This window comes from Ptiloglossa arizonensis, chromosome 2 (genome assembly GCF_051014685.1).
Source record: "Ptiloglossa arizonensis isolate GNS036 chromosome 2, iyPtiAriz1_principal, whole genome shotgun sequence".
NCBI lineage: Eukaryota > Metazoa > Arthropoda > Insecta > Hymenoptera > Colletidae > Ptiloglossa > Ptiloglossa arizonensis.
This window is the reverse complement of record NC_135049.1, coordinates 28,401,360-28,425,041: the sequence shown is the minus strand read 5'-3', so window position 1 is coordinate 28,425,041 and position 23,682 is coordinate 28,401,360. Positions and strand designations below refer to the sequence as shown.

Sequence of the window (23,682 nt, the reverse complement as noted above, 5' to 3'; positions counted from 1 at the left end):
CGTTCCGTTTGGCAAAAATTGGAGTACCAGGAAATAGTATATACTGCACGATGCAATTGGAGTATTGCGTTCTTGGTCAATTTTGAGAATGTATCCAGTATCCGGGATGGAAAGAATATTGTGTGTCCGAGACAGTAATAGTCTTACTACACATCAGTTAGGGAATCATGTTTCTGGACGATTTACAAGAGCGACTCGAATTTCAGAAATAAAATAAACACCGTACGGATCGCTTTACCGAATGTTTAACTCGTAACACGCTTTGTGTACATCACGCCCGCGCCGAGGAAAGGAAGGCTCTGTTTAAGGAAAGATTAGTGAAAGGTAAGAAAAGGTAAGTAATAAGATTCTCCTCGATCCGGCTACTCTCGTACGCCACGTTCGTTCGATTCGATGCACCTCGAAGACCGGGAGATGCTTCGAAGCGGGGTCGGTAGCGATTCTTATCCCGGGCCGTAGCTAAGTTAGTTCCTTTACTTGAATCCGATGCAAAGTGTCGCTCGAAAGCGGGAATTACCATAGAGACGCTCACGATTGAAAAAAAAAATACGAGCTTTGCAACGCGTGGAAACTTTTGATGTATTTCTTTGCAAGTGCATTGTATATGACAAGTGCATCGTACATTGTAAATTTACAGTGCATCGTCCACTCGATGTTAAAACATTCGATACGTGAACGAACAACATGGTCGTTCGAGTACGCGACCCTTTAATTGGTTTAAGGATCGTATTTTGTTTCTATTTGCGGCGCATACACGATATCGTTCCGCAAGACCTCTTGGCAGTCAAGGGTTGTTCAGAGCAGCGGTTATGGGTGGGGTTGTACCGACTCCCGCCGGGGGATCGACAACAATAACGTATAAATTGTCGTCGCGAATGTACCATGTGTCCCATTTGCGAAAACGTGGCCGATTAAGGAATTGCGCGGCGGGGTTAACCGCGGCGACTCAGCTTTAATTGGTGGTGAACGTAACGCTTCTGTAGTGCTCTAACTCTATTATTTCGATATCTATTGCGCGCCACGGAGAATCCTACCAGACGTTCTCCTCCGACGAGATTCGCGGACCTACCTCAACATCCACCGGGAAACCTGTCTCTGCAAAAACCACCCCTCCCCGAAGAAAAAAAGAAATTTTAAAACGTGTCGTTTAGAATCATTTTCCTGCGCTTCGTCCAATCGAGTCGAAGATACGTAGTCAAGGTGTTTGAGACGCGACAGAGACCCTCGTTTTGTCTACGGTTTCTATCGACGTTGTTCTTCGTAATATTGTTCTTCTTCAAAATATTGGGTCGTTGGGAAAGTTATTTCGTTTTTTTTTTCGGAGAAAATGAACGATTTTCTTAAAGTGTGTAAACATTTTACTAAATCGTACATACTCCATTTTGTAAAACGAAACGACTTTCCGAACAACCCGATATACAAAATACCATGAAATAGAAAATTACGTCTCGTCGGCTCGACGATGATAATTTACGAAAATATTACTTTCTCGAGGGTCGAGCAACCACCCCTCGAACTGGCAACTTTTCCCCCGAGACGAACAAGAGAATTAATTCCTACGATAGAGAACTCGAGCAACTCGGTAGGATCCGATCCGTACAGGATCAGTAACGAGATACACTTCGTTCCCCTACCACGTTGCATCGACACGCCCCCTATCAAATCCTGCAAGAAACGAGGAATCATGAGTCTAAAAAAGCTCCTCTAACGAGCTAGACAGCCGCCAATCGCGGTGTCCAACGGGCCGACGTCGCGTCGTCGGTCGAAGTCTTCTTCTCGTTGCTCGCGCGAACAATTTCTAGCCGGCGCTCGCGCGAGATTAACTTTACGCTCGCGAGCGTTGAGATCCGCGCGGCGCGGCGCGGCACGGAGCGAGCCCGTGTGCCACGAAACTCGGACCACGGCGAGTGACAATGCCTGTCACGATTTTCGAGAGATTTGCGGTCCACGGGTCGGTGCAACGGAGGGTCGAGGAGGAACGGGTCGCCGGGGGGAAGGGGGCGCGGGTAAAAAGCCCGGGGACCGCAGGGACCCACACGAAACGGCCGCGAAACAGCGTAGTTGTTGACTCGCTGACTGACTAAACTAATGACATCGTTACTGACTGGCCTGGCCTTATGCTGCCCTCTCGCTCCCGCGGCCTCGCTCACTCTCTCTCCCTCTCCTCCTCTCTCTTTTTCTCTCTTTCTCTCTCTCTCTCTCAGTCTGTCTCCGTCTCTCTCTCTCTCCGGCGGCTCGTTCACCACGGAGAGCGCGGTGCAACGTACACGGACGTGCGTTCGGCCACCGCGCACACCGATGCAGTCTCGCGCGCGCACATTCACGCAGCCGCGCATTGAGCACAGACTGCGATCACTGCCGAGTTCAACGATCCCTCGACTCGTCCCTCTCTCGGCCCCCCACCACCCGGCCGCTATCCGCGTCCCGCGCCCTTCCCCCACCCTCTCGCGCTCCTCTCGCTTCGAGCCCGCTCCACCCCGCACCCCACTCTTTCTCTCTCTAGCCAAGTTTTCGTGCCTCTTTCGGTTTCTCTCCTTATCCCGTCGCCGCGCCACCGTTCCCCCTTTCTCTTTCTATCGCCTGGATATATCTCTCGGTCTGTCCCCCTTTGCCCTTCTTTTCGTCGGTTCTTCTAGACTCGTCTCTCCTTCCTTCTTTTGGCACACGGTTTCCCCTTCGGTCCTCCGTTGCCCCGGTGTGTATCTCGTTCTGTCTCTTCCTGCCTCTCGTCCTTTCCTTCTGGCCTCCTTCCCGCCCCGCCACCCCCGTGCGTCCCGCAACGTCCAACGTTCCCCCATTCCCGTACCAGCGGCCGTTCGCCGCTCCGTGGCTACTCTCGTTCCTTTCCTTCTTCTTTCACCATCTTTCACGCGAGCGCGCAACGCTCGGTGCAGTCGAACGGGAGTGCATTTGGACAGTGCAACGTCTGAGAACCGGCAAGATCCCCCCCACCCCAACCCTCTACAGTCCCCTGCCGACAGTTCCCGCAGGTCTTTAGTCGTAACACGGAATGGGATATCGAGGACCGATAATGGGACCTTTTCGTGCTCGCTAAGCCCCCCGAGCGCCCGCCGCCGTTTCTCGTACCCCGCCGCCGCCGCTCCGGGAAACTCGGGGCCGCCGAAATTCCGTCGCGTTAGCGGCAGGCCTCGTTCCACGCCGGAGTCAACCGCGGGAAAGTTTGACGCCCCGAACGGAATCCAAGCATCGAACCGAATGCTTTCCCGTAACGAAAACTTGAATCGTTGCACGGTGCAAACGAATCGCTCTACGGTAAAATCTACGATATTAACGACTTATTTAACCCGGTCTAGGAGAACAACAACGGACAAAATTAATTCTTCTTCTGACAATACAGAAACGGTGGAAATTCAATTGAAATATATTTAAATCACTGTTAGACATTTTCCATAATTTGAGAGCCACAATTTACTCCTCCCTTCTTTTAACATTCCGGAGATGTTTCAAATGTTACTCGCAAAATTCGATATCTCCGTTAAAACAAAAAAAAACGGAGGCCGATATCGAAGATTCGTTAACGTTTTCCGGTACGTGCACCTGCCGCGCGTGAAGAATCGTTTTCCGCGCGAACGGTGAGCGTTTGGTGGCACGCGAAATTGCAACAGCGCGAACAATCGCTCGGCCACGATTCCTCTCGGCTGTAACTGGCACAGTAAACGAAGCTCCTGTATTTTCGAGCGAGATAAGGGCCAACGCGACTTATCTGTCGGAACGTCCTCATTCCGTTTCACGAGCCACGTTCGATAGACGTCGTATGCTAATCGTCTTAACGAGCAATAAAGTATTATTCGAAGGAGACAGAACCCGGGCCTTAATGTGACGCCGCGTACGCCATAAACGCGAAGCGTGCACGGTCCGCGCGAGCGCGTGTGGTCGCACGAACACCGTCGAAAGTGAGAGTTCGAGACGAGATACAGTACTCCACACGCTTCCCCGCACACAAAGAAACGAGCACGTCGTCCCGTATACGGATTTAGGGCGGCGCGGTTGTGGTCGGGCCGCGAGCGAGCGCGTACACGCGCTGGTGTACGCCAGCGAGCGAGTTGCGCGGGCGCGGGCGCGCGCAACACCGTACGGGACATGTGGGTGCACACGTACGCAATCGACCGACTGCAAAGCCACGAGGAGGCGGCGCGGATGCGGCCGATGCATCGATGCAGTTTCGCCGGCTGGAATGTCCGGTGCAACTTTATCGCAGCTGATCGTGTATCAGATTCGAAACGACGTGGGAGTTACCGGTATGCTAAACACTGTCACGCTGTCCTAGTAACGCTAGACCTGTCGTTGCACCCTTTCGTCGCGCTCGTTGCTTTTCGGGAACGCCGCGGCGCGTTTCCGTTTTCGTTTTCGTTTTCATTCCGTTTTCGTTCTCGTTTTCGCGCTAGCCGCGGAATATTTTACGCCCGCTCGAACGCCCGCGAACACCGCCGTACGCGTACTCGGGTAATCGAGTAACGATCACCGAGTCGCGGAACTCGAGTATTGGATTGTCCGGGTGTCCGAATAATTGTATATCGGTGTTCGGATATTCGGGTACACGAGTATCGGAGTAATCGAATGTTCGAGTGGTCGAATATCGGTATTCGAGTATCGGAGTAGTTGAGTATTGGAGTAGTTGAGTATTGGAGTAGTTGAGTATTGGAGTAGTCGAATATCCGAGTAGTCGAATGTTCGAATAGTTGAATATCGGTATTCGTGTATCGGAGTTGTCAAATATCGGAGTAGTAGAATATCGGAGTAATAGAATTTCGGAGTAGTAGAATATCTGAGTAGTAGAATATCTGAGTAGTAGAATATCGGAGTATTCGAATGTCGGAGTATTCGAATGTCGGAGTAGTCAAATATCGGAGTAGTCAAATATCGGAGTAGTCAAATATCGGCATTCGAGTATCGGAGTAGTCGAATACCGGAATAGTCAAATATCGGAGTACTCGAATATCAGAGTACTCGAATATCGGAGTACTCGAATATCAGAGTACTCGAATATCAGAGTACTCGAATATCAGAGTACTCGAATATCAGAGTACTCGAATATCAGAGTACTCGAATATCAGAGTACTCGTATATCGGTACTTGAAGTGCAAAACGGAGCTGTTTACAGTTACAAAATGAATTTCTCCTCATAAAAATAGAAACGTCGTACCAGTGTGGAAATTCCTCGAGATCCCGACAAAGTAATCACGAGCGTAGCATCCGTACGAGAAATAATTTTATTTCGACCCAGAAATCGATGTCTCTCGTTCGACGAGCGTCTCGGAGCATTTCTCGCGTCCCGATCGCCGTTTTTTTTCTCGCGAACGGCGTTAAACTCTCCTCGAGTTTCCCGAATCGACACGATTTCACCGCGGCGAGAGACCAGACGTTAAACGACGAACGCATTCCACGTCCCGTTTTCGTAAACCAAACGCGAAAACACGTTCCCAGAAGCGTCCCGACGCCGCTACGAGGCAAGAGAAGCAAGCAGCCCCTCGTCGGGCTGCCCGATCGAAAATCGCGACGGACGAAAGTGTGACGGAATTGAGGCAGGCGCGTCAATTGCCGCGCGTTATGAGAAAATAACTATGTTCGTACGTGACACGGCCCGGAGGAACAGCCAGAATTGACCCCCGCGCTTAAAGGTCAGTGCGACGCGGTGGTAACGACTCGATAACCACCATGATTGTACATATATTGCCCATCTTATCAAACGGCGCGTCGCTGGCATTAAATTCTATCGCTTTCCCCCTTCGGTGCTGCTCGACTCTTTCGCTCCGTCGTCGTCGACGTCGTCGTCGTCTCCGTCGATCGCGTCGCAACGACGACGTACGCAGTGAACGACGACGATCGATTTTTTATTTTTCTTTTTTCTTTTTCTCGTCGACACGCGGAATATAAAATCGAAGGACTCGCCTCGTAAAAAAATGGACATCGAAGGGAAAAAGTGGGCCCGAAAGTGCCGCTTCTTTGAAATAATATCAAGCGTCGTCGGGGAGGCGTTTTTACGAGTTCGATGCACCCCGGGGATCGGCCTTCGTTAAGTAAGCAATCGGCGCTGAAACGCGACTCGTAAGTTCGTGCTTTGGCTTTCTTTTTTTTTTTTTTTTTTTATCGCGAAACTCCTCTCCCTTATCGCGGAAGTAAGACTCGGGAGGTTTCAACCGAGTTTCGAGTAAACCGAGTAACAGCTCTCGATCGCAACCGTGTTCCCAAATCCGGCCGTAAAACTCGTCGTTACGACGTAGCCGTTCTACTCTCCTCGCGTATTAATACAGAATCCTAAGAATATAGACGCGGGAATCGGCTCCGAAAATAACCTGGCCAACGAATTCGAACGAAAACTTCGAATAAATGCAAATTAGCGTACCGTGGCAGCTTCCATCGCGACCAACGCCTCCGCTGGTCTCCCCGGTGTGAAATATATTCGGTCGTAACATAGGGCTCGGACTATTCGAATAACTTGATATTCAAGGATTTTGTAGGTACTCGAATGCTGCGAATAAATTTCGAATACTGTGGTACTCTACTATAGTTACTCGAATATTCTAACGGGATGTAATCGAAGCAAAATTCGAACAATTCGCAATACACGTCGCACTGTTCGAGTACCGCGAACATTCGAACGGTATTCGAACGGTATTCGAATGGTATTCGAATGGTATTTGACTCACTTTCGGAGCAAAATTCGAAGCTGTACATTTACCATTCCCGTTGAGACACTTCCACCCGTAAGTTTGGTACTTAATTTCAGAATTGTTCACCGCACGGTGAAAACGAAAAACCCGCGCGAATTTCATGATCCACTGGAAAGCAAAACATTATAGGCAAATACAACGATATCTTTATCTAGGCGTACATAAGCGCGTTACAGGCTATCTTCGAGCACACATTTCACGCGTTACAGCCCAATAAAATTGCAACACCGTACGGCACCGAAGTTATTTCCATTTTTCGCGCACGTTTTTCGTCCCACATCGGGGCAAGGCGTGGCCTTGTGTGCAGAATTTTAACCGGGCGATAAGTCGAGCGGGCCGGTCGCGCGCGATAACCGGAATGAAAATTCCTCCCGGAGCGCCGCGCCCGTTCCTCCGTCGAGACGTCGCGCGTCGATCGGCCGTCCTCGCCGTTGTAACCCTAAATTTCTCGGTTGGTAATCGACCTCGTAAATCGAGCCGATTCTTTTCATTGAAAACAATCGCGAGACCGGGCCCACCGGTGGGTCCCGACTGCGAGAAACACGGGCCCACACACACACACAGAGACACACACGATCCCATCCACGGTTTGATTTATCAAGGTGGCGCTGTAAATAATTAGCCGCGCGTTGACACAGCGTTCGCCACTTTCTAATCGTGTGCCCGCGACCACCGTTTATCCTGTCAGACCGTTTTCCCTTGATCGCGGCAAAAAGAAGATATATCGTTCGAGCGAAGTTCGAGCACTGCTAAGTAATCGAGTCGTCGGGAAGTGACGACAGGTGTACACGTGCGAGAAATTGGAAAGAATATTCGGATTGGGACGCGCGGAGATACTTATTGCGGGAAATATATGTATGTATCCTTGGAATGTGATGAACGAGCGGGCCGAAAGCTGAGGGCGAGGCAATTATTTCTCGACGCGATCGGGCTCGACTCGATTGAACTCGGGAGCTACCGGATCTAGTCAAGAACCAGTGGGTACTGTACAAAAACTACTGGACTCGGACAAGAGCTACTGGAACCATACAGAAGGTACTGGAACCATAGAAAAGCTACTGGATCCATACCAAAGGTACTGGAAGCACTCAAAAGCTACTGGACTCACATGAAGATTATTGTTAGAACAATACAAAAGCTGGAACCATACAAAAACTACTGAACTCACATGAAGATGATTACTAGAACCACACAAAAGCTACTGGATCCACAAAAACTACTGGACTCACATGAAGATTATTATTAGAACAATACAAAAGCTGGAATGCTACAAAAGCTACTGGAATCACATAAAAGCTACTGGAACCATCCAAAAGCTACTGGACTCACATGAAGATTATTACTAGAACCATACAAAAGCTGGAACCATACAAAAACTACTGGACTCACATGAAGATGATTACTAGAACCACACAAAAGCTACTGGATTCACACAAAAGTTACTGGAACCACACAAATGTTACTGGAACCACACAAAAACTACTGGAACCACACAAAAGCTACTGGAACCAGACAAAAGCTACTGGACTCACATGAATATTATTGATCGCCATATAAAAGCTTCTGGGCTCGTAGAAAAACTACTGGACACCGTACAAGAACCATTGGACTTACACAAGAACTTGTGGACTCTGCAAAAACTACTAGGCAGCGTAAAAGGTACTGGGCACCGTACAAAAACTACTGGACCTTTATAAAAACTTGTGGATCCCTATAAAGACTACTGGACCCATACAAGAGCTATTGGAACTATACAAGAGCTACTAGAGCCATACAAAAGTTACTAGACCCACGCTAAAACTACTGACCATCGTACAAAAGCTTCTGGACCCATACAAAAACTACCGAGCACCGTACAAAAACTACTGGATCTATACAAAAACTTATGGATCCATATAAAGACTACTGGACCCACACAAGAGCCATTCGAACTATACAAGAGCTACTAGAACCATATAAAAGCTACTGGACCCACGCTAAAACTACTGACCACCGTACAAAAGCTTCTGGACCCATACAAAACCTACCGACCTCCGTACAAAAACTACCATACCCACACTGGAACCTGTGTACCCATATACGAACCGTTGTCCACCGTACAACAGCTACCGAACCCAGAAGAGAACTCCAGTACCCGAAACCCCGATTGGAAAACTATCGAGAAACAAAAGACCCGCGTCACCAACGAAAATCTCCTAACGGACGCAGGTGGTACCATCGGCGAAGTAACGATCTCTCCGTATTCCTCTTTCCGTACGACGAATTAAACGTCCCGGAAACCGAGCTCGCGGATCGAAGCTCGAGACCCCGGATCGCTGCTCGGGGTATTATCGAGCCTTTATTGCCCCCCGATCGATTACGGACGACCGTTTATCCGGCAGAAATAAATCCTGTAACGAGGCGTAGGCTCTGTCGGGGCTAATGAGTCTGGGATCGCAGGAACATCGTATCTACGCTCTCGTAAACAAACGTTTTACGATCTGGCCGGGCGCATGCATCACGGACGGAAACTTTTAATAGTTGCCCGTCGGCGTCGTTGCAATAATCGTGTCAGCGGGAACGTTTATTGCCTCCAGCTGGGCAGCTTTTGGAAACTATACGACGCAGTCGTGAGCACCACGCCACATGGAGACGTCCGTCACGACGCCACCACGCACGGTGCCGACCAATCGGTTCCGGCGCTCGTTCCTTCGTCTCTTTTACGCGGCCGAACGAACGGACTGCTGGTAACGCGGCCGCGTTTTCCCCGGGACATTTCAAAACGCGTTTTCCACGCTGACGTAAGCGTTTTACGCGAGCTGTTTAGCGTCCTTTGCTCGACGGGCTCGCGACCCGTATCCGATGCTAACGAGCCGCGCGAACGGATTCATGGTTTTCGAAAAGTCTCCGCGACGCTACTCGCGAGCGTCACACGCCAGAGCTACGGCGAATTTGTTTAAAATACGTCGACGAAGCTCAATGGGAAAGTTCGTTGCGCAACACGGCCGAGTTTCCGGAATGATTTACGAATCGATGAAATTTTTGTCGCTCGTTCGGTTTCCTGGCTACCTACACGCTCAAACGTTCAGAGTCTAATGAGTACCGAATTGAACCCGCTCTGAAACGTATCGGATCATCTGTAGGAAAAGTTCCTCGCGACTGATACAAGAGCATATTATTACGAACATTTAACGAATCGCTCCGATTGAAAATTTGAAATAATGGGATTGTTGAACAAGAGAGAAAAGTAAATAGAAGCTACTAGCTACTAGTAGCTCATCAAGAGAGTTCTCTCTTCTGGGTTCGGTATCTGTTGTACGGTGGCCAATGGTTCGTACATGGGTCCACAGGTTCCAGTATGGGTACGGTAGTTTTTGTACGGTGCTCGGTAGGTTTTGTATGGGTCCGGAAGCTTTTGTACGGTGGTCAGTAGTTTTAGTGTGGATTCAGTAGCTTTTGTATGGCTCTAGTAGCTCTTGTATAGTTCCAATGGCTCTTGTATGGGTTTACTAGTTTTTATAGGGATTCACAAGTTTTTGTATAGGTCCAGTAGTTTTTGTACGGTGCTCGGTAGTTTTTGTATGGGTCCGGAAGCTTTTGTACGGTGGTCAGTAGTTTTAGTGTGGATTCAGTAGCTTTTGTATGGCTCTAGTAGCTCTTGTATAGTTCCAATGGCTCTTGTATGGGTTTACTAGTTTTTATATGGATTCACAAGTTTTTGTACAGGTCCAGTAGTTTTTGTACGGAGCTCGGTAGTTTTTGTATGGATCCGGAAGCTTTTGTACGGTGGTCAGTAGTTTTAGTGTGGATTCAGTAGCTTTTGTATGGCTCTAGTAGCTCTTGTATAGTTCCAATGGCTCTTGTATGGGTTTACTAGTTTTTATATGGATTCACAAGTTTTTGTACAGGTCCAGTAGTTTTTGTACGGAGCTCGGTAGTTTTTGTATGGATCCGGAAGCTTTTGTACGGTGGTCAGTAGTTTTAGTGTGGATTCAGTAGCTTTTGTATGGCTCTAGTAGCTCTTGTATAGTTCCAATGGCTCTTGTATGGGTTTACTAGTTTTTATATGGATTCACAAGTTTTTGTACAGGTCCAGTAGTTTTTGTACGGTGCTCGGTAGTTTTTGTATGGGTCCGGAAGCTTTTGTACGGTGGTCAGTAGTTTTAGTGTGGATTCAGTAGCTTTTGTATGGCTCTAGTAGCTCTTGTATAGTTCCAATGGCTCTTGTATGGGTTTACTAGTTTTTATATGGATTCACAAGTTTTTGTACAGGTCCAGTAGTTTTTGTACGGTGCTCGGTAGTTTTTGTATGGGTCCGGAAGCTTTTGTACGGTGGTCAGTAGTTTTAGTGTGGATTCAGTAGCTTTTGTATGGCTCTAGTAGCTCTTGTATAGTTCCAATGGCTCTTGTATGGGTTTACTAGTTTTTATATGGATTCACAAGTTTTTGTACAGGTCCAGTAGTTTTTGTACGGTGCTCGGTAGTTTTTGTATGGGTCCGGAAGCTTTTGTACGGTGGTCAGTAGTTTTAGTGTGGATTCAGTAGCTTTTGTATGGCTCTAGTAGCTCTTGTGTAGTTCCAATAGCTCTTGTATGGGTCTAATAATTTTTATATGGATCCACAAGCTTTTGTACGGTGGTCAGTAGTTTTGTATGGCTCTAGTAGCTATTAGCTTCTATTATTTAAATAATAGAAGATAATAGAGCGATGCGGCCAGACATGGCGACGAACGAAAGACTACACCTTAACGATCACGTCGGGACACCAACCAGAAACTATCCAAATCTGTAACAACCCCCTCCCCCGTGTCTTGACGTCTCAAGGGCCACATCGATCCAAGTGATTCTACTTAAAAAATTTCATCGAACATTTCATCAATTCCTTTCGAGACGTTTCTCAGCGCGATAAGAATCTCCGCGTCTCTTTGTTCGAGATACTCGAAAACATTCTTGCGGCTCGCCAAAAACATAGGTAAATATACGCTGAGAAAGTTCGAAATTCCCATCGCATCGGCGTGCAGCCGAGAACGATTCTCGAAAGATCGTCGAAATTTTCGTGCTTGGGACAAGGTGGACCCGCTTAGGGAATTTGGAGTAGGAGTCGGGGAGAGTGATAGCGGCAGCGCCGGGTTTACGAGCGGGTGGTGTCTCCCGCGTGTGAATAATCAGGATCGTGATCCAGAGTCCGCGATGACGCTGTCCCGCGATGACGCGGGCCGAAATAAAAACGTTCCGCGGCCGAACGGTACGGTGCGCGTTAGAGGATGCACGTTCGTCCGCTTTGGTGCGCCCCGTAACGAATCTATAGTTCTTTCGGGCGGACGAGACACTTGGCTGCTGCCGTTACCGCGTCTATATATCTATATAGAGGCTCTTACATGCCGGAGACCGCCTCGCGCCCGTACAGAAATAGCCTTAGAGCCCGATGCCGAGACGTGTTATGCGGTGTATCGCCGTGCCGGCGTTGCTCGACGAGCTCGCTCGCTCGACGAGCTCGACGAGCTTGCTTTTCCCGCGATCCTGCGTCCTCGTGCACGATCTTCGCGCGCGGACACGTGCGCACGCCTACTCGTGTCCACCAGCGACGGTAGATTTTCGCGATTACAAACTCGAACCACGACTTTCGAAACAATTTGAAAACGAGCGTGTTCACTCGATTCCTTATTCGTGGACTCTGTTTAATTTCGGATAAGATAACGAATGAGCGTTGAAAAATACTTGATAAACAGGGGAAACCCATCGCGAAACACAAGAGAGTCGATGGGGTTCGATGAGTCGGAGGATCTTGAGTCAGGGGAAAGGAAGTCGGTTGTTAGGTGGTGGAGTATTTTAACTGTAATTTGTAGAGATTGTGGAGATTCTTTGTAGAGATTGTGCTTTTGCGTTGTAGGATTTTGACGGAACAAACGCAACGATGATCCAGAGAGTGACGGATGTCTATGGTGAAACGGTCGTTAAGTTTTAAGGAGTGTTTTCACAGTGGCGCTGAAGGGTCGTCGCGGTTAGGCTAGTTTACTTTTTCGGTTTTTTCGTGCAGTTCCAGGCTGAGAGTGAATCGCACCGAATTATGTTCGTGTTTACTTTATCTCGGATTGATATTCTCATATGTGCAATTATTGTACCAGTGGATACGCGAGATCCCTGTATATTACAGTAAACTATATACTAGGTTGTTCGATAAGTTTTGTCGAACGACAGAAGCCGTTCTATATAGTACTGTACGAACAGTACTGTTCAATATAGTACTGTTCAATATAGTACTGTTCAATATAGTACTGTACAAATAGTACTGTTCAATATAGTACTGTACAAACAGTATTGTTCAATATAGTACTGTACCAACAGTACTGTTCAATATAGTACTGTACAAACAGTACTGTTCAATATAGTACTGTACAAGCAGTACTGTTCAATATAGTACTGTACAAACAGTACTGTTCAATATAGTACTGTACAAACAGTATTGTTCAATATAGTACTATTCAACAGTACTGGTCAACCTATTATTACAGTAAACTACATACTAGGTTGTTCAATAAGTTCTGAACTATACAGCAGTACTCATATGGTACTGTTCAACGATACTTGAACAGACAAAACTTATTGAAGAGTACTGTTCAATATAGTACTGTTCAACAGTACTACATCAAACGACAGAACTTATTGGACAACCTAGTATGTAGTTTACTGTAGTACTAGGTTGTTCAATAAGTTTTGTCGTTCGATAAACAGTACTGTTCAATAAATACTCTTGAACAGTACTATATCGAACAGTACTATTCAATAAGTTTTATCGAACGACAGAACTAGTATGTAGTTTACTGTAGTAATAGGTTGTTCAATAAGTTTTGTCGTTCGATAAACAGTACTGTTCAATAAGTATTGTTGAACAGTACTACATTGAACAGTACTGTTCAATAAGTATTGTCGAACGACAGAACTAGTTGTACTGTTCTAGTTGTAATTACCTAATACAGTACTGTTCAACAGTACTTATTGAACAGTATTCTATCAAACGACAAAACTTATTGAACAAACCTATTACTCTACAGCAAACTTTACAAGGCTACAGTAGAGAAATACAAAAAATTGTCCTGTTTGTGCTTTTAATTACAGACGAACGAACGGTGCGAATGTTTCCTTTTTTCAGTAATATTTGCATCCATATAGCACTTATCGAAAAATAAAGGCAACTCCTCCAATAGGGAATCGTAGCGCGTCAGGTACAATCGCGTTGCATTGTGGATGAATGATCGCGCATAAGTCGAAGCAACGCGAAATTCCTTTGACGATGGCGATCCGTCCGCCCCTCTTCCACCGGTGTGCTATTTAAAACAAAGAAAAAAAAACAAAGAAAAAAAAAAAAAGAAAAAGTACTATTCCTAACAACCGCGTAGAATCGCAGCTACGACCGATGAAGCACGTCCGTTCTAGTCCGCGCAAAAAGTGTGAAACTCAACGACCGATTTCATCCGCTCTTTTTCCTCATCGGAGTGCAAAAAACCTCGCGACACCGTGAACGTCCCGCCGCGTTCCCGCAACGACCCGGGGCGACACAGAGAGCCGTGGCCCGACGCGTAAACAACGGTGCCGTGCAACGACACCAACGACCGACAAAGACAACGGTGTTGTGCCCCGCCAACGACCAACCACCAGACGAGATTTCGCGTCTGCTCTTTTTTTATGCTCCGTCGCGGACCCTCCGATAGAGCCACGGACTCGCGTAGCAAAAAGAGGAACCCCGTGAAAAGAATATCCCACCGGTCGCTCGGTCGCCGTTATGAAATCGCTGACGGAACGAAGGAGAGAGGGGACTACGGGAAGGGTAGGAGAGGGGGAAAAAAAAAGAAGGAAAGAGGAGAAACAAATAAAAGGAATGTACACGGAGCAGGGAAAAGAAAACGTTAAACTAATCGGTTTAACGGCGACGGGGTATCGACGAACAAATCGTGTCATTGTTTCAACGGGCGCGACTCGAAGCGACAAGCATTGTGCGCCGCGCTTCGTACTGAAACGCACCGCGTGTATCGGACCGAAGAAACTGGGACGGCAACAACAGCGATAACAAAGAAGCCGCTGCAACATGCGCGTGCAACCATATTTTATGCACGGATGTATGTATTAAATATACAGCCTGCCCGTAATAATAATAATAATAATAAGAGTAACACCGGTACTAATGACGTCTTTATTATTCCGTGTAAAAGGGATCGACCCGTGTTTCACAACACCGAGTATTTTCGTTCGAGTGAATTGTAACGTTCGTGCTCGAACGTTTCAAGCCGTAGTTTCGTAGATTCTTTCTTGGATTTTTAACAATCGACAACGAAGGAAACGAAGAGAACGATTCGCGCGGACGAATAAATGTATTTCTCTAACGGAGTTGTCTTTGGGGTGGTTTATTCTATCGAAGAAGTTGTAATGATGAATGGTAATTTTGTTATTAATTTTAGAGGATGGATAATCTTTGGGAAATATTTCACAAGGGAAGCGACGTTTTTTTTTTAGTTTTCGGAACGGTGGTTCATCTTCGGGGGGTTTATTTTATCGTCGATGAGCAAGTGATATCAATTTTTGGAAATATTTTGCGCAGGAGGGATAGGAAATTTTCATGATTTTTCGCCGAATCTCCCCTCTCTCTTAGTCCATCTAAACTTTACCATCAATATTAAACATTTACAAATCAAGTTTTGTAAATATTTTGCACGAGAGAAATGTGAAATTTTCATGATTTTTCGCTGAATCTCTCTTTTCTTAGTCGGCTTAAATTTTATCATCAATTTTAAACACTTATCATACATCAATTTTTGCAAATACTTTGCACAAGAGAGATGTGAAATTTTCATGATTTTTCGCTGAATCTCCCCTTTCTTAGTCTGCTTAAATTTTACCATCAATTTCGAACACTCGTAAATCAATTTTTAGAAATACTTAGGGCGCAAGAGCTAACAAAATTTTAAAGTTTCTTGCAAACTTTTTCGTCTTTCTTAGTCCATCTAAACTTTACCATCAATTTTAAACAATTGTAAATCAATTTTTACAAATACTTTGCGCGAGAGAGATGCAAAATTTTCATAATTTTCCACCGAATCTCCCCTCTCTCTTAGTCCATCTAAATTTTACCATCAATATTAAACACTTACAAATCAATTTTTGCAAATACTTTGCGCGAGGAAGATGCAAAATTTTCCTAATTTTCCACCGAATCTCCCCTTTCTTACTCTGCTTAAACTTTACCATCAATTTCGAACACTTGTAAATCAATTTTTAGAAATACTTAGTACGCAAGAGTTAGTAAAATTTCAAGATTTCCAATCGCCACTGTTCCTCGATCGGTTAACCCCGGGAATCTTCTTAGCTTCCAGTGGTTAGTCCGGGATACGATATCGCGTACGACGTAGAATCGTTCTCGGACCACCCGCTAACTCCGTGGAGATCACGGAACCCTTTGGTGGGCAGCCCCAAGGGAACGGACCCCGAGTGCGCACTTGTCGCGCCCTCGCGCGGCTAAGGTCGTCGTGAAACACGGCCAGAAACGCAACGATCGCGAGAAACCGAGTTCCTAATCCCGTGGCTAAGTTACGAGGCATAAAAGTCACGGTGGAAATATCCGTGGCTCGTATCCTCGAGGAAACGAGCAGACGCCCGTATCTCGGCCGGCCGCGAAAGAACCCCGAGGTTTTAGGAGGAACTGCACGGTCACGCGGTATATATCACGAACGAGGGAGAAAGTTTCCATTCCTCGTTTCGTAGCACTCGGCCAGAGAGAGGCCGACCGCCGTGAGACGAGTAGGGAGAGAGGGAGACCGACCGCCGCGGCGCCGGTCATTGGCCCGTTGACGCAGGTATATACACCAACGCCTAACGGAGTGTACACGTCCGTGTTATGTACTTGCATTCGCCGAGTCAAGGATGCGATTTGCATACGGTCATCGGATGTCTCTACGTTCGCACCAGAGCCGCACTGACGTCTGGTATTCGCTCTCTGTCGTTGGCCCGTTCATACGAATACGCACGCGGAATATAAGAGCCCCGTGTCCCCGCCGTAGCCAATACCGATCGTAGATTCTTCCCTCTGTTCGCGCTACGCGTAATCGTAATGAGTTGCGCCCGGAGCCGCATTATTCTTCCCATCGCGTACCTCCACCGCGCGCACTCTTCTCTCTCTCTCTCTATCTCTCTCTCTCTCTTCTTCTCTTCCTTTCCCTGCGTTCGCTCACTTTCTTCCTTTTCTCGCGGCGCTTCTTTTCCTCCTCGCGACACGGCCGGTCCCGGTGGTTGTCGGTGATCGGTTAATTGGAACTTTGTCCCGAGCTCCGAACCGAGAATCAACCCTCGGGACCGAGAGCTGCGCGCGCACTCCGAGAACGGGCCTACTTCGACCTCGTGGTATGGAACCGCGCATGCGCGGGACGCGATTTTTTTTCACGCGGAGAATGCTTTTCGACGGATCGCGCAATCAAAAAAGAATCGTTCACTTTCGTGCTTTCGTCTCAATGAAATGATATTCTTTACTCGTGATAAGGAACCATATATACGTGGGAAGATTTTTTTTCCGTAGAGAATGTTTTCGAGAGTCTACGAATCCAAGGCCGAATCGTTCATTTTTGTGCTTTCGTCTCAGAAACATGTTCTTTACTCGTGATAAGGAACCATATATGGCCGAGAAGATTTTCTTCGCGCGGAGAATATTTTTGGACAGATTGCGAATGAAAAAAAGAATTGTTTACTTGCGTGCTTTCATTTCAGTGAAATGTTCTTTACTCGTGATAAGGAACCATATATGCCCGAGAAGATTTTCTTCGCGCAGAGAATGTTTTTTGATATACTACAAATTCAAAGAAGAATCGTTCACTTTCGTGCTTTCGTCTCAGTGAAATGTTCTTTACTCGTGATAAGGAACCGTATATGCGCGGGAAAATTTTGGACAGATTGCGAATGAAAGGAAGAATTGTTTACTTGCGTGCTTTCGTCCAAAAAATGTTCTTTACCCGTGATAAGGAACCATATATGCGCGGGAAAATTTTCTTCGCGCAGAAAATATTTTTGGACAGATCGCGAATGAAAGGAAGAATTGTTTACTTGCGTGCTTTCGTCTAAGAAACGTTCTTTACTCGTGATAAGGAACCATATATGCCCGGGAACATTTTCTTCGCGCAAAGAACGTTTTGGATAGTCTATAAATTCAAAGAAGAATCGTTCACTTTCGTGCTTTCGTCTCAGTGAAATGTTCTTTGCCCGTGATAAGAAACCATATACGCTCGAGAAGATTTTTTCACGCGAAGAATGTTTTTGGACAGATCGCAACCCCAGAAAAGAATCGTTTACTTTCGTTTCATCCACGTTCTTCACCTATGGTGAAGAACCGAGCCTACGCGGGAGGGTTTCTTTACGCGAAGAATGTTTTCGGACAGATCGCGAGCGAGAGGAATTATTTACTCTCGTGCTTTCACCTTTGAGATTTTCACGCCTGCACGAAAGTAGATTTTAGACACCGATTACCGGGTTAAAATCGTCTCGAGATTCTCGAGAGGAGGTTGAATAAAAAAGGAACGGTAACGAAGATCGAAATCACGTGGGACCGGAATAGACGATTTTAAAACGAGTTTTTGGAAACTGTGTTAACATTCTTGGGACTGAATAAATTATCACCGCCCGAATAAATCACGAAACATCGATAACAATCGGAAGATTCCCATCGAGATGCCCCGTTGAACGCGTTACATCGTCCTCGTCGTCTTCGTCGTCTTCGTCTCGAAACGTTCTGTCCGAATCTTTTCGAACAACCTAAACGATTGACGCGTCCGAAATATTAACAGGCAGACCTTCCCTGCGCGAGTTTAATCGTCATTAGCAATTGAAAGCAGCGTCAAACGGCCGTAATGCGCATCATCTGGGCGTAGTGTGAAGTTCGAAGACACGTCGCGAATCGTGTGGGACGCGGCGAGACAATTTTAGACGCGAGACCGAATTTAACGGCGCCGTATGATGATATCGTAAATCGTTTCAGTAGCTGTACGAGTTCGCCGTCATAATTTCATTCTCGTTCCCGGTCCGATACAATACGAGCAGAAACGCCCGGGCCCCGAGACGACCAGCTCGTAAATAATTATACAAGACCGGAATTATTGGAGAGCCGGATCGCGATGCGCCGAAACCGAGCTTCCCATGCGTGAACCGAAAATCGACACGGAAATTTAGGACCTGCTCGAACTAATCTGTACTGCGAACGTTCGAACACGATTCGAGTACCATTCGGTGATTGTTCAAACATTCGAGTATTCGAATCGTCGAGTATTCGAATTCTCGGATATTCAAGTAGTCGAGTAGTCGAATACTCGACGAGTCAAATACTCCGTTATTCAAGTATTCGACCATTATAATACTCGACTATTCAAATACTCCAATATTCAAGTAGTCGACCATTATAATACTCGACTACTCAAATACTCCAATATTCAAGTAGTCGACCATTCTAATACTCGACTAATTCAAACATTTCAATATTCAAGTACTTGAATATTCGACTATTCAAATATTCTAATATTCAAGTAGTCGACCATTCTAATACTCGACTACTCAAACATTTCAATGTTCGAGTATTCGAATATTCGACTGTTCAAATACTCATATATTCAAGTAGTCGACCATTCGAATACTCGACCATTCAAATATTCCGATATTCAAGTAGTCGACCATTCAAATACTTCAATATTCGAGTATTTGAATATTCGACTATTCAAATACTTCAATATTAAAGTAGTCGAGTATTTGAATACTCGACTATTCAAATACTTCGATATTCAAGTATACGACCATTCGAATACTCGACCTACTCAAATACTCCAATACTCAAGTATTCGACCATTCGAATATTCGACTACTCCAATATTCAAATATTCCACTATTCGAATACTCGATTACTCAAATACTCCAATATTCAAATATTCCTCTATTCGAATATTCGACTACTCAAATACTTCAATATTCAAGTATCCACTATTCGAATACTCGACTACTCAAATACTCCAATATTCAAGTATTCCACTATCCGATCCCTCGAACACTCGACCGTTCGAATACTGAACGAACAATCGTTCCTCACGATTGATCCCCCAAAAAGCCCGCGTCCGTTCCTTGAGAACACGCGTATACCCCCACGAAACGCTCGTTTAAAAGTTACGCTTTACCACCACCGGCCCGAGTTGTGACAAAAATACTTAAAGCGGCCCGTACTAGGGGAACCTTTCCCTACGCATTAACGAGTTCCGGGTGCGTTCCTTTACTCGCTATCCATAAATCTAACGATCCCCCTTTCCCCGCGAACGGTTAAACTCCATTCTCCTCGACGAGAAGGGAGACCGTTGAATATTCTATCCCGCTCCGAAATAGGATAACGAAAAAAAGGAAAAGAAGAATAAGAAAAGAAGAAGAAAGAAACGAAAGTTGGACGATTTCGCTCGCGGGTCGAGCATCGTCGATCGCGGGCCGCTCCATTCGTTAAAATTCACCCGAGGACACGACGTTCGCGAAATCTTCTAACCCGGCGAATCGTTTGTCCACGAATCTCGCTGGGCGAGCGTAGCCGGTGGTTATCCCCGGCGGATCGAATGTCTCGTTTAAAATACTTCGAACGACACACGTCAACGATCGACGACAGAACGACTGACTGCACACGCCGGCCGCATCCGAGTGCCAGTCACCGACTAAATTCGGCGGAGTTACACTTTCGAATTTGGCAGCCGCGGATCGTGACTTCCGTTTTCCTCCGTGACACAAGCTGCGCGCGGGGACGCGTCCTTGGGCCCCCACACCACAACCACCACCACAACCAACAACACTACCCCTCTCCTCCCATCTCACCGATCCGATCCGATCCCCGCGAACTCGAAACGGAAGGCGTACACACCGCGCGCCGCTCGTGTAACAACCGGCGATAGATAACTATAATAAACTCGCCTCGAGAGTGGCAATGCGTGCCTCGCGTGAGGTAGGTCAGCGTCCCGCTCGCCGGAGGAATCCCTGGCACACTCCTATTTCTTTCCAGAATGCCGCGCCGTGGCGAGAACTTTCCTCGCGTCTAGCGAGCCTCGTTACTCCTATCTTCCAGACGACTATGTTTCCTCGCACGCGGTTTGTCCATTTAGGTGAATTTTCCGGGTGGATACGACAAGACGATTTGTTTAACGTACATTCGACCAGAGGTGGGGAACGATTGAGAAAAGGTAAGGGAGGACGATCGTAGGTAAGTTTCGAGCGATTTGAGTTTAAAAGATGCAAGGTGGATAACGTTGGATGTAACGCGAGGGAATTAAGATTGGAGAATTGCGAGTAGAAGCGAGTGTAGCGGTAACGAGATCGTCGAATGGTTAATCGTCGCGAGGATTACGCGAAACGGGACGTTTTTAAAGGGAGTCGAACTATTTTGATCGTCGATCGACTTTGGGATAGTTTTGGTGTTGTTTGGGGCGTCTTGGAGGACTCGGTAGAAGGAAAAGTTTTAGGAAGCTTGAAATTTCGGAAAATCTTGAGTTTCGAGAATGTTAAGTGGCAAAAGTTTCTCGAAAATTTGTAAAAATGTTCGCGCCTGAGAATCTTAAAGGAGCTGAAAATTTCGAGAACTTTGAACACCTCGTGAGTCCCAAAAATTATGGAAGCTCTAAAAATGTTGAAAGACCTGAAAATCTCTAGAACTCTGAACACTTCGAGAGTCCCAAAAATCGTGAAAGCTAAAAATCTTAAGAGACCTGAAAATCTCGAGAACTCTGAACACCTCGTGAGTCCCAAAAATCGTGAAAGGTCTAAAAATCTTGAAAGACCTGAAAATCTGGATAACTTTGAACACCTCGTGAGTCCCAAAAATCGTGAAAGCTCTAAAAATGTTATAGGACCTGAAAATCTCGAGAACTCTGAACACCTTAATAGTCCCAAAAATTGTGAAAGGTCTAAAAACCTCAAGAGACCTGAAAATCTCGAGAACTCTAAACACCTCGTGATGCCCAAAAATCGTGAAAGGTCTAAAAATATTAAAGGACCTGGAAATCTCGAGAACTTTGAACACCTCGTGAGTCCCAAAAATCGTGAAAGCTCTAAAAATATTAAAGGACCTGAAAATCTGGAGAACTTTGAACACCTCGTGAGTCCCAAAAATCGTGAAAGATCTAAGAATCTTAAAGGACCTGGAAATCTCGAGAACTTTGAACACCTTAATAGTCCCAAAAATTGTGAAAGCTCCAAAAACCTCAAAAGACGAAAATCTCGAAACTCCTAGCGCTCTCAAAAGTCCCAGAAATTTCGAAAGCTTTGAGTGTCTGGAAAATCTCAAAAATCGTGGAAGCTCTAAAAATTTCAAAGGACCTAAAAATCTCGAGAACTCTGAACACCTCGTGAGTCCCAAAAATCATGGAAGCTCTAAAAATCTTAAAGGACCTGAAAATCTCGAGAACTCTGAACACCTCGTGAGTCCCAAAAATCGTGAAAGCTCTAAAAACCTCAAAAGACCTGAAAATCTCGAGAACTCTGAACACCTCGTGAGTCCCAAAAATCGTGAAAGCTCCAAAAACCTTAAAAGACGAAAATCTCGAAACTCCTAGCACGTTCAAAAGTCCTGGAAATCTCGAAAGCTATAAGTGTCTCGAAAATCTCAAAAATCGTGCAAGCTCCAGAAAAGAAAAAAAAAGTTCTAAATCCTCCAAGGAATCACGAAACGTGCACACGGTGTGTCGTCGGAAGTCAACGAATATTTTACCATAAGAAGGGCGATCGAGTTCCTAGATAATTTTCCCATTTCCATAAAACCGTTCCCCGTGGTCTCCCCACCGCCGACTAATTCGAAACTTCCAGTTGGCCCTGTTTACGGGCGCAAGAAACGTAAAGGAAAGTTCCGAACGCTTCGAGGTAGCGGTAAAAAATTCGATTTTCTCCGACAAATCGAGTGACTCGCCGTGGCACGAGATGAAACGTCAGTCAACGAAACGGTTTCCCGGAGCTCGCACGGGACGAATTTCGTTGGAATTTCTCGGCGCAATTCCGTGCTAGGCGTACTCGTCGACGGGCTGGCCCGTAGGAACGTGTCCCGACCGGACGAGTTATTAACCATAAATTTGTTCCACGGCTACGGGGGAGAGAGAGAGAGAGAGAGAGAGAGGAGACAGCATCTTGCCCCCTGAATAAGAAGCGCCTCGAACAAAAGACAAACTCTCCCGGCCATTGTTCGGCTGCACCTTGTGATTTTCTGGCGACCGGGGCCCTCTCTCGTTCGTGCTACTCGTCGTGACGTGATTCGTCTTAAACGAGGCATTCGCATTCCTCCCCTTGGCCCGAGAGCTCGTCTGATTTAAGAAGGGAATATGCCTCCGTGCTCTCGCCGCTGCCTCGTTCTCTCCGCGGCGACTCGCTTTCCACCGTAGAAACGAGTCTTTGAGACAGTAGAGCGAGTCGCGTGAGGCAGGTCAGGCGTCCTCGGACAGGGGAATGATTCATTTTCAGAATGGGCTTCATCGAGGCATTTGCATGCCTCGTGGCTCGTACGTTCGCCCTCGACTCTCCGCGAATTGTGTCGCACTCGTTTCGCTCTCTACTCCTCTTCTTCTTTTATCGCGAATTTTTTTAAATATATATTTGTATGTGTGTATATATAAAAAGGAGAAGGGTCGTGGAAATTCGGAGACCGGAACTCGGTACTCTGGAGAGAAATATTCTGGACTCTCGGTGTTTCCATGTGTTTTAAATTATTCTTTGTGAGAAGCGATGATTCGAAAATAATTCGAAGATAATTCGAAGATAATTCGAGCGATAATTCGAGCGATAATTCGAGTGATAATTCGAGGAACAAAGTAAATTTTTCTTTAGAGAATAAACGAAAGGGACCGAGGAAATTTTGGGCCCAGAACTTGGTACTCTGGAGAGAAATATTCTCGACTCTCGGTGTTTCCATGTGTTTTAAATTATTCTTTGTGAGAAGCAATAATTTGAAAATAATTCAAGCGATAATTAGAGTGATAATTCGAGGA

The 23,682-nt window shown here is 46.3% G+C and overlaps 1 protein-coding gene across 3 annotated transcripts in view; it reads right to left on the bottom strand.

Moving 5' to 3' along the window:
- E23 (ABC transporter G family member E23) overlaps window positions 1-23,682 on the bottom strand; it is a 262,382-nt gene that overhangs the window by 207,707 nt on the left and 30,993 nt on the right. The window lies entirely within an intron of this gene.